This window comes from Dipodomys merriami, unplaced genomic scaffold, assembly GCF_024711535.1.
Source record: "Dipodomys merriami isolate MVZ:Mamm:240054 unplaced genomic scaffold, mDipMer1.0.p SCAF_1115, whole genome shotgun sequence".
In the NCBI taxonomy this organism is placed as follows: domain Eukaryota; kingdom Metazoa; phylum Chordata; class Mammalia; order Rodentia; family Heteromyidae; genus Dipodomys; species Dipodomys merriami.
Genome location: NW_027202400.1, coordinates 23,745 through 34,652, shown reverse-complemented (window position 1 = coordinate 34,652; position 10,908 = coordinate 23,745). Strand labels below are relative to the sequence as shown.

Below are 10,908 nucleotides of genomic sequence, written 5' to 3'. Positions count from 1 at the left end.
GGTGCTAAGGCAAAGAGCAGGAAACAACATTTTTCTACCTAAAGATGTCTGTGGGGAGAACAGTGGAAGAAATAGATTTATTCCCAGATATTTAGACCAACATGCCAATTCTGATATATCTATGATGATAGAGACTAGCTTTAGAATGATAAAAATAAACCAAAGGATTACATCCCAAAGTATTGGACAAGGCTAACAAAACAGAGTAGGGCATCAGGGTATAGGGTAAGAGCTATGTAGAAAAACTAGTTGTTCCTACAATGAAAAGTATTACCAGGCCTAGCAATTCAAGTTCGCCATACCAAGTAGATTTTGAAAAATAGTCTGTTACTTATTATATTAAAGAAAAATTTAAACTTGTAGGCTCTTCAACTTTATATCAGACAACCTAAACTTTGCTCAGTGGACTTGGTACTTAATATTTGGATCATCAAGTGCCAATTCCAAATTTAATTATACAAATAATAACTCTACTAATAGAGAATGTTAATGGTTTCTTATAGATGGAGCTGAAGGTAAAACTGTTGAGACTTTTCCCACGGAAGAGACTATTCTTATTACACCTCTTCCCATGGTCTTCCAACTGCCTCAGTTCATTAATTTTTTTTTTTACAAAACTCGAAAATTTCCACTTTATTCACCCAGATGTCTTTTTAACACTTCAAAGGCTGTTTTTGAGAAATAATAAAAATTTCAAAAGCACAAAAAATGCCACCCAAGTTAAGAAGTTTTGAGATCAAGCAGATGAAAGGGAAAATTTGAGTAAGGAGCGAGTTTAGTGTCCTAGCCATGACAAAATCCTAAGAGTTAGTGAGTGAACACATGACTCTGCACATATCCACAGAGTTGAAGTCACATGATGATTCTGGCTCCTGGTCCTCCTCTTTGCCTTCCTGGTCTGACACACCATTCTCTGGGATGCTGAGCTCTTCTTTAGGCTTTCTTCATTCCCCTCCAGTAACTCCTGCTTTATAGGCTTGCACAAGATAGGCTTTTTCTTCATTTTGACATTTGGTTTAGGTTGAGAAAGCTATTTTTTTCTCCAATTCAATGCTGTTTGCCTATAAAAATCACAATAAGAAAAACCCAACTAAGACAAGCATCCTTGGTTAAAGGCATTCTAGGTTGTAATCTCTGAACTTTTAGGACCTACTTTACTCTTGGCTTTGACTGTCTTTTGTCTTCCTTCTCAATCAAACTCCCCCCACTCCCACTCCTAGGGCTTGAACTCAGGGCTTAGAATCTGTTCTTGTTTGCTTTTTTTCCCCCTCAAGGTTAGTGATTTTCCACTTGAGCTGCAGTTCCACTTCCATCTTTTTGGTGATTAATTGGAGATAACTAAACCATGATGCTCAGATCTCAGCCTTCTGAGTAGCTAGGATTACTCAATGAATTTTCAGGAAGAGGCATCATGATGTTATGGGATTTCATGAAGTCATAAATATGATGATACCCAAAACCTTGAACAAGGACATTCTCAACTTCACCCCAGCATAACCATTGAAGTGAGGGATTTTAAACACTTATACATTAGTACTGCTCATCCTCCCCTCAGACTTCAGGATCACACATCACATTTGACTATCAAGCCTCACTGGTTACCTGGAACTCGCAACAACATTTTCTGCTTTCCTTTTACTTGGAGACCTGAAACTTGAAGATTAGGATTTACTTTGTTCAATTTTGAGTCTCCTCGGTATTTTTCTTTAATTTTTGTTAATCAGTTTTTAACTTGAAGTGATACTCTGCTAAGATCAAGGCAACCTAAGACATAGCATATCATTTTTAATTGTCTCTTTGCTTAGTTTACTTTAATCAAGGGATTAAGAAAGCTATTATAAGGTTTTTGGTGGGGGTAGCATTGTGAGGGGAAGGGCAAATGGACAAATGTGGTGGAAGTACTTTATGTGCTCCTACAAAAGTAAACAATGAAGGTGGGGGAAAGTGGCTCACAACTTTAATCCCATCTATTCAGAAGCTTGTCAGCAGGAAAAATCAGTGAGTTTCATCTCCAAAAAACTACCAAAAGAAAGGAAATGGGTTGTAGCTCATGTGGTAGCATGCTAAGATTAAGCAAAAGGAGCATAGATATGGTACTCAGGCCCCGAGTTCAAGACCTAGAATAAGCACAAAACAAACTAACAAAACCTGCTGAAATTGCTTTAAGAAGGGTCTATGAGAGAAAAATGGTTAGGGTAGATTTGATTTGGGAACATTTGGTATCTGTCACAGTATATGCGAATAGATCCACTATAGGTTGCTGTGGAAATATTATTCCTTGTTCCATTATGAGCTATTTGGATTCACTATTTCAGTGTGAAATGATATTTCTTGAGAGAAAATTGTCAGTTTGGAGCCCAGCACTGCTGGATCATGCCTATAGCCTTAGCTGCTCAGGAGGTGGAGATCTGAAGACCAATGTTTGAAGCCAGCCCATGAAAGAAAGTCCATGAGACTCATCTCCAAAAAACTACTAAAACACTCCTGGAAGTGGTGCTGTGACTCAAGTGGCACAGCACTAGTCTTGAGCAAAATTAGCTCAAAGACAGCATCCAAGCCCTCAGTTCTAACCCCAGGATCAGCATATACACAGAAAAATTTTAGTATGACTTCTGAACAAGGTTTTGTACCATTTTTCCATGAGTTCATTTTCAGACAGCACTATGTTCTGTGGGAGGCTTCTGTGTTCTGGCTTACATGGCATTTCTATTAGATGATATGTAATAGGCATGTACACAAAATTCCCTCACTCAAATTATATTTTTCAGTTAACAATCTATTATGGGAAAGAATTGAATTTCCCCATTTTTTAAGTACTCAATGAATTTAACAGTATAAATTTGTAGATTGCTATTTAAGTTATATTCAATTTCTATTAATTTACTCTTTTAAAGTTCTTATTCTTAGTTTATGTAAGTATGTATGTATGTATGCATGTATGTATTTTGTTGGCCATGGGGTCTGAACAAAGGGCCTGGGAGCTGTCCCTCAGCTTTTCAGCTCAAGGCTAGTGCTCTACCACTTGAGCCACAGTACCACTTTCTGCTTTTCTGCTTATGTGGTTCTGAGGAATTGAACCCAGGGCCTCATGCATGTGAGGCAAGCACTCTACCATTCAGACACCTTCCCAGCCCCTCTTTGTTTAGTTTTAAAGTGCCTTTAATGACCTTTCTTAATATAAGATGATATAATTCTATAACTATATCTAGTTTTTAATAGGTTGATGATTTCCCATAGATTCACCGCCATCAAAAGATACAAAGTATTTCCTTCACCCTTAAAAGAACAGCCAACTTCTGTTTCCTCAGAAGTTGCACAGAGGTTCTTCCTGCAGAGTATCTCATACTTATATCTAACACCATGTGACAGAACAGACAATAACAATGTCTTGTTATTCTGTTATCCTCAGAAAATAAAATGCTATTCAAAAAGACTTTGGACCTTTGTTTCCTCATGTTATTTATAATTTAAGGGAGCTCAATGCCAGACATTACTATTTTCTGTAGTTGTATGTTACAAGATCTACATTCATTCCCATGGAATATTTTATTTTTGTTGGGTGTGGTGGTCCTTGTACTAGGGCTTCAACTCAGAACCTGGTAATGTCACTTCAGTTTTTTGCTCAAGGCTGGGACTCTTCCACTTGAGCTACCTCACTGCTTCTGGCTTTTTAGTGTTAACTGGAAATAAGACTGGGTAGGTGATGGAGTGGGTATGACTGTGATACATTGTATCCATGTATGGGAACGTCACAACCTCCTTCTTGTACAACCAATACTTGCTAATAAAAAGAAAGATAATTAGAGGTCTAATTGTTCACAGTAAGTTTCTTGTAATTTCCCTTCTTATGTCTTTCTCATTTTTTTCATGCTAGCATGTGCTCAGTGCTGACCCTTAGCTCTTTTTCTTATGGCTAGTACTTCAGCCACAGCTCTAGTTCGTTTTTGCTAGTTAATTGGAAGAAAGAAACTATCTGATATTTGTGCCTAGGTTGTCTCTGAACCTCAGTACTCAGATCACAGCATCCTGAGTAGCTAGGATTACAGGTGAGAGCTACTCAGATCCTTGTTGTCTCCTAAATTATCCCATGTCCATTTCACAATGGCAGTCCATTTCCATGCTTCCCAGCTTTGCAGAAATAGCTTAATTATAATCCAACACCAAGTCTAACCTCACCACAGATGCTATTTTTTGTGTCATACTCTGACTATAGACACCCTTCTCCTGGCTGATGCATTGCAACAACCTAGATGGCTCTCATACTACGCCACAAGGATAGGAAGCCAGGAAACACTAGCTTAGAAGCTGTTAAATCAGAGGAGCAAAAAGATATCGTAGTGCATTCTGCTGTGATCTTATTCTGACTTAAACAGCCTTGTCATCTATTACCAGGAGTAGCTTTGACATCACATTCTGAGTAGTGACTGGGTGTAAGCTGGTGTGTCCGAGCTGACTATAGTATTGTCCTGAGCCTGTGCAGACTGAAGAGACAAGCCAGTGCCAGTAGCACACACATTGGAATAACAAAGCAACCTATAGTTAGGCATTGCCACTCTTTGTTCTAGAGTAATGAATGAATGACTCTCTAATTTCTTGACAAGAAATTCCTGCAGACCCATATGCAGCTGCCTCATCAGAGCAAGTAAAGAGCCTGGTGCTGCCTGGAGGAAACACTGTGAGAAGCTGCCAGAAAGCATCTGTTTACTGGACTCATGGGGCTCCTCTGTCCTCTAGAATTAATGACAAATGAGGAGCAAACACCTCCCCCTCTAGACAGACATACACAGGAAGAGCATTGCCACAGCACAACAGGGGACTCTCAAGACAAACACTTGATCTGTGCTGTCAGAACTGAGAGGTTTTTTTGGGGGGGGAGGGTCCGGTTGTGGGGCCTGAACTCTGGGCCTGTGCCCTGTCCCTCAGCTCTTCAGCTCAAGGATAGTGCTCTACCACTTGAGCCAGAGCGCCACTTCTGGCTTTCCATTTTGCTTATATGGTGCTGAAGAATCGAACCCAGGGCCTCAGGCACGCAAGGCAAGCGCTCTACCACTGAGCCAACTTCCCAGCCCCAGAGCTGAGAGTTTTTAATGACACTTCATCCCACAGTGCTCCCTAAAACCTTCATCCCAACCCTGCTCCTTTCATGTCCCTGACAATGTTTATAGGCATCCCACATCCAGACTGAAGATGTTCCTTCATGTTTGGAGTAAGTCTGATCAGACTTTATATGGATCCACTGCTCAGTCAGAACTCTCGATCCCTCCCATCCCCATTTTGATACTGTGTGTCTCTTGACCTATTCCTGTCTTCTCTTTTCAAGATTCAGTCAGGGCCGGGTACAGGTGGCTCACACCTGTAATCCTAGCTACTTAGAAGTCTGAGATCTGCGGATCGTGGTTCAAAGCCAGCTCAGGGAGGAAAGTCCGTGAGACTCCTATCTCCAATAAACCACCAGAAAACCAGAAGTGGCTCTGTGGCTCAAGTCGTAGAGTGCTAGCCTTGAGTTGAAAAGCTCAGGGACATCACCCAAGCCAAGCCCAGAGATCAAGGCCTATGACTCAAAAATAAATAAATAAATAAATAAAAGAAAGCAAAAACATACAAAGCTCAGAATGGCAAGCAGCTGAAAACAGGATGGAATAAACCAACATTATCTATGACAGTTTTCAGGTTATGCAGAGAATTGCCTGCATTGTTGAAGCCCAAACCCACCTGATAGCTGAGTTTTAGCTGGCTGGCATGCCCATGATGCCAGGTAATGATATTCACAAGTTTTGTTATATTATTGGATGAGACCAATAGGCTTCAAGTTGGGAAGCTGAAAATTTTCTATTGATCTAGAAGGAGAAATATATCAGGACAAGAAATGGGATTAACACAATGCCAAAAGCAAAAGGCCATCCAATCCAAGGAAGACAGAATAACTCTGTCTCTGAAAAGATGATTCTCTCAAAGGAATCCTGAGCTGAGTATGGTGGTCTATGTTTGCAATCTCTGAATTTAGGAGGCTGAGTCAGAAGTTAGGTTGAGACTAGCCTAAGTTCCATGCCAAGAGAAGAACACAAAACCAAACCTCAACTTACAAAATAAAAGAAGGACTGGGAATGTGGCTTAGTAATAGAGTGCTGGCCTAGCACATACATGAAGCCCTGGGTTTGGTTCCTCAGTACCACATAAAGAGAAAAGGCTGGAAGTTGTACTGAGGCTTGAGTGGTAGAGTGCTAGTCTTGAGCAAAAGAAACTCAAAGTGAATGGTGTTAGGAAAAATGTAAAATTAATGAAATAGCATCTCTCTCCCTCCCCTATATCCCTTCCTGCTTTCCTCCCTCCCTCCTTTTCTCAGTACTAGAGTTTATACAAAGGATTTCATGCTTAGGCAGGTGTTTAACTCTTAATCCACACCACGGCCTTTTTGTACTTTAGTTTTTAAGTTAGGGCATCCTGTTTTCTTCCCATCCCAGGACCAGCCTCCCATCTAGCTGAGATTATTGGAATCAGCCCAGCTTGATGATTGTGATCAGATCTCACTTTTTGCATGGGTTGGTCTTGGATTGCCGTCCTCTCAATCTATGCCTCCCAAGTAGATGGTACTATCATGCTTAGCCTTTAAAATGATCACTTAGAACTGGGCGCAAGTGGCTCCTGCCTGTAATCCTAGCCACTCAGGAAGCTGAGATCTGAGGATCGAGATTCAAAGCCAACCAGTGCAGGAAAGACCATGAGACTCTTATCTCCAATAAACCACCAGAAAACCTAAGTGGTCCTGTGGCTCAAGTGGTAGAGTGCTAGTCTTTAGCTGAAGAGCTAAGGGACAGCAGCACCCAGGTCCAGAGTTCAAGTCCAAAGACAGACAAAAAAAAATCACTTAGAAAGATTAAAAAAAAAAAAAAACTCCCGAATTCTCACATTTATTTAAATAACGGCTGCCAGTCATATTTTATAAAGCACTTATGGGGCCCATGAAGTCTTTTATTTTTAAAATACAATAAAATAGTACTAGAGCAGTTGGGATAGTGTTCTGCCAGTAACACAACTCTAAGAGCCTCGGAGGGAGCAAACAAGCCGGCTACAGGCCAGCGCCGCCGCCGCTTCTTCTGAGCAGCAGTGAGAAGCAGCAAGCAGCCATGGCTGGGGCACAGGCTCCTCAGGCCAGACCCTGCAGGCAGGGCAGCCCCTCCAAATCCCCCAGGTCTCAAAGGCTCCAGCGCCGAGCTTCCTGGGCTCATCCCTAGGCTGGAGGTGCAGTGTGAAACAGCAAAGGAGCCAGCGAGACTCCTCCAGTGTCAGGGCAACCAGGCAGGAGTGGAGCCAAATGGCCAAACTTGCAGCAGCGACTGCAGCAGTTGTTGCTGCCTCTTGCAGCATGGGCCAGGGCTCCTGCAGCTGCTCAGGCACAGCCAGAGGCAGAGAAAAACTCCAGGACTGACACAGCCTCCTTCCACCCAATCTGCCTAAGATCTGGGAGCTGGATCGGGAGCAAAAGGAGAGGGGTTCATATGGGTGTTGGAGGCATAGGCCTGCAAAACCCCATCTGAGCACCTGTGTGCTCTGAGGGTGCATGCAGGCATGCATTCCTTCCTTCCAATTTATTTATTTTTGTTGGTCGTGGGGCTTGAACTCTGGGCCTGGACGCTGTCCCTCAGCTCTTCAGCTGAAAGCAAGTGCCCTACCACCTGAGCCACAGGACCACTTCCAATTCTTCTCGGGGAGGAAGGGTCACCCTTTCCTCCATGCTGGCCAAAGGTTCTGCCCCCGGTGCAAGGCTCAGGTAATGGTTTGCAAAAAGTACCATTCGTGCTTCATCTTCTTAATCATGTAGAACAGCACCTGGAGACCCCCCCTATGTGTAATCAACTGTGCTTTACCTGCTTTTACAACCTTGATTAGTGGAACTGCTCCACTTTTGTTGACAAGGATTAGCTTTTTCTGTTTAAACTCTCATTGTCTGTGCTCCCATAAAACTGTTTAACTCTCTGCCCCTGACTGAAGATTTACTTCTCCTGCTTGTGTGCTGTATATAAACATGTGATGTTCCAATAAATTTTGTCTATACTCACATGGTGTAGTCCCTTCTTGCCTATACCACACATCGTGTTCCCAGATCCCGTTGTGGAAACAGCAACAGATGGGGTTATGCCGGTTGATGCCTCTGACATCTCCCCCCTTTTTTGTTTTTTAAGTACAACCGTAAGCAAGAGATCCTTTGCAGAAGGGATTTGCAGAAACTATTTTGGAATGTAGACAGCAATATCTTGACAAGACATAATGCAATCAATCCTGTAGAAACACTATGGGTAAAACTGTGCCACCAGGTATGAGGGTCCAATTGGTTTAGCACAGATGCAATTCCCTCAGCCAGACCTTCATATCCCACGCCAGGGAGTTGTGCCAAGAAAGTCTCAATGACTTCCTGCTGTAACTAGTGGATGTCCCAAGTCAAATTTCCTTGCAAGACCGGCAGGTGGTAGTGAAGTCCCTGCCAAGTAATGTTAGAAGTGTTGAATCAAGTAGGAGTGATGCACAGTTTATTGAGCTCTAATCACACTTGAAGGTTAGCTGTTTCTGCAGATCAATTATCTGGTCTCCCATCCACTGCACCGTGTGTTGCAGGGTGTTCAGACGGGAATCAATGTCCTGTTTAATATTGTGCTGATGAGTCTATAGCTGGTGACAGTCCAGCCACTTCTCTACAAAGTCCTTGGTTTGGATGGAGGAATGCAGGGCCACTCCGGCAGTCGCAGCAGTCATGGTGATAGCAGTCATTTCAAGGATCACAGCTACACTCAGACCCAGGAATCTCCTAGTTCTCTTCAGCAGTTGCTGGAAGACTCCTGTCAACAAACCAACAGTGGGGCTCTCCTGCCAAGGTCGGGTGAGATTAACAGGCACCCAGACCCCTAAGCGAGATCTTAATATCAGGAGAGACTGAGAAGGCATTTTAAAAGAAATAGTATGATTTAAGCATGTAAAGAGTCCAGGCTGCGTGGGTTCTCATTGATTGACACTGTCCCTGTGGGCTAGTACATAGGAAAGTTTAATACAACCCTGTACAGTAAAAGAATGGTTCCTGTAAAATGTATAATTTGCCTCATGGGCCCTAGTAAAGTGACCAACCCAATTCTGAGTTGTATAAAATTGCGTGGCAAGTTTTATAAATGCCACTGCTCAGGCCCTAAGTGTCCCCTGAAATTTATATGTGGCCTATGAGGCACAAGGCCTCCATCATGTCAGGTGAGCAAGCCAATGGGTTCTACATGATTTATAACTCCATTGTATAGACGTCACCATCAGAAGAATTATTAGTATACCAATCACCAACATGCTTTTCAGAATAATTGGCAATGAAACATCCATGAGGACCTCAATCTATAAATGAGATGTTATCATTATGCTGTATAATCTTTCCTCTAGGGTTTTGACACTGAGACCACTGAATAGAAACATAAACAAAATTCAATAATTAATGTCCTGTCATACTAGGTTAGGTGGTTGCCCAGTCTTATTTGTATAAGAATGATCCTTACCAATAAAATTTAAGGAAATTGTGCTGAATCGCCCCATATGATTGTTGATTTTATCATCAGGCAAGATGTATGCCCATACCTGTCTTCTGGTTGGTAAGCAAGGTGATGTCCCTAAACACAGTGGTAAAGACTCAAATCCTAAGGAAATAATATAAGGTATTCCTTCCTCACCTGGATGATTAGGGTCTGCATGATCCCATGGTGGAGGAAAATACGTGCTGTCATTTGTGTACGCCACTGGACCTTGGTCTAGCTAATCCACTAATTTTAACAATGGTGGGTGAGTGATATAGGCCCAATATGCATGTTCACTACCCACTGCAGAAGTATTCACAAGCAGTGCAATCATGGCCAAAACAGATATTCAGGTATTCTAGGGGTTTTTGTACTGACCAGGGTGGCTTCGGTCTTGTGTCAACACCTTATTCTGACCCCATGTTGCTGGGGTCAAGCTGGTTTTCTTAAGATAAGGATGATGGCTTCCTCCGGACTTCAACCTTAGGTATGCAAAGCTGCTTACTAGATCTTCTTCCTCAGGGTTGTGTTGTGTTGTTTTTGCTTCTCTGGAGGTCGGATGAGTCAAAAAGGGACCCAGATGTTGCCAGTGGATCCATCTGGAATGATAGAAACACTGTTTTCCCTTATGGGGCATTAGTCTTAGTCTTCATTGATTAAATTTTTTAAACCATATGGGAATAGATAGTGAGATGCTGCTAGAGGGATAAAATGCTTTTCAGCTTTAGTGAAAGGATCACTTTGAGTGAAATTTTAAAAATTTAGAGTAAATAAGGTTAAGGCAAAAGTTTCCCTTAGGGATTCCCCTTTTTTGTTTTTTTAATAATTGAAGCTTAAATGTTTTATGGGTGTGTAAACAGTTGGCATTAGTCTACACAGGTTGATTAAAGAAGTTTTACCTAGGGACTAACTTTAGTAAACTCTCCTAATATTTTTCTGATTGTACACTGGCTTTTATAATATAGTGTGGGGTAGTTTGTCAAGGTGACAACTTTTTACTAATTACATTTTATTCCAAACTAGAGTTTAGGCATAATTTTTTAACTTTTCATAACTGTATGGACCCTTTTGGGGGGGGGGGGGCTATAGCAGCATAGCCTGTTTAGTACTTTGGTTTGTAAAAGATTTAAATAGTCTAGGATGTTTAAAGGTAAGATCCATAAGAAGTTCCACTTGTAGGTGTTCAGTGGCAGTTTTGTAATTGACAAACAAGTTATAAAAGCAGAACGAACAGTTAGTGATTACAAATTGCATCAAGGCAAATAGGGTGGTTAAGTCCACACAACTGCCTGTAGACATCCTGGTATCTAGGCTGGAGATGGGGGCATTGCACCCAGTTTCAAGGCCTGGAGGTGGGACAAGTCTTACC

At 41.9% G+C, this 10,908-nt stretch overlaps 1 long non-coding RNA gene across 4 annotated transcripts in view; it reads right to left on the bottom strand.

Annotated features, from left to right (window-relative positions):
- Positions 1 to 596: 596 nt before the first annotated feature.
- The window catches only part of LOC138822512 (uncharacterized), a 31,742-nt gene continuing 21,430 nt past the window's right edge, over positions 597 to 10,908 (bottom strand). For 3 of the 4 annotated variants that reach the window (XR_011370532.1, XR_011370533.1, XR_011370531.1), the window contains 3 exons: positions 9,918 to 10,138; positions 8,058 to 8,831; positions 597 to 1,061 (listed from right to left, as the gene is read on the bottom strand). This is a non-coding gene — a long non-coding RNA (uncharacterized lncRNA). Of the gene's footprint in view, positions 1,062 to 5,712; positions 5,838 to 8,057; positions 8,832 to 9,917; positions 10,139 to 10,908 lie in introns of all 4 variants that reach the window. The other variant, XR_011370534.1, reaches the window with a different exon arrangement.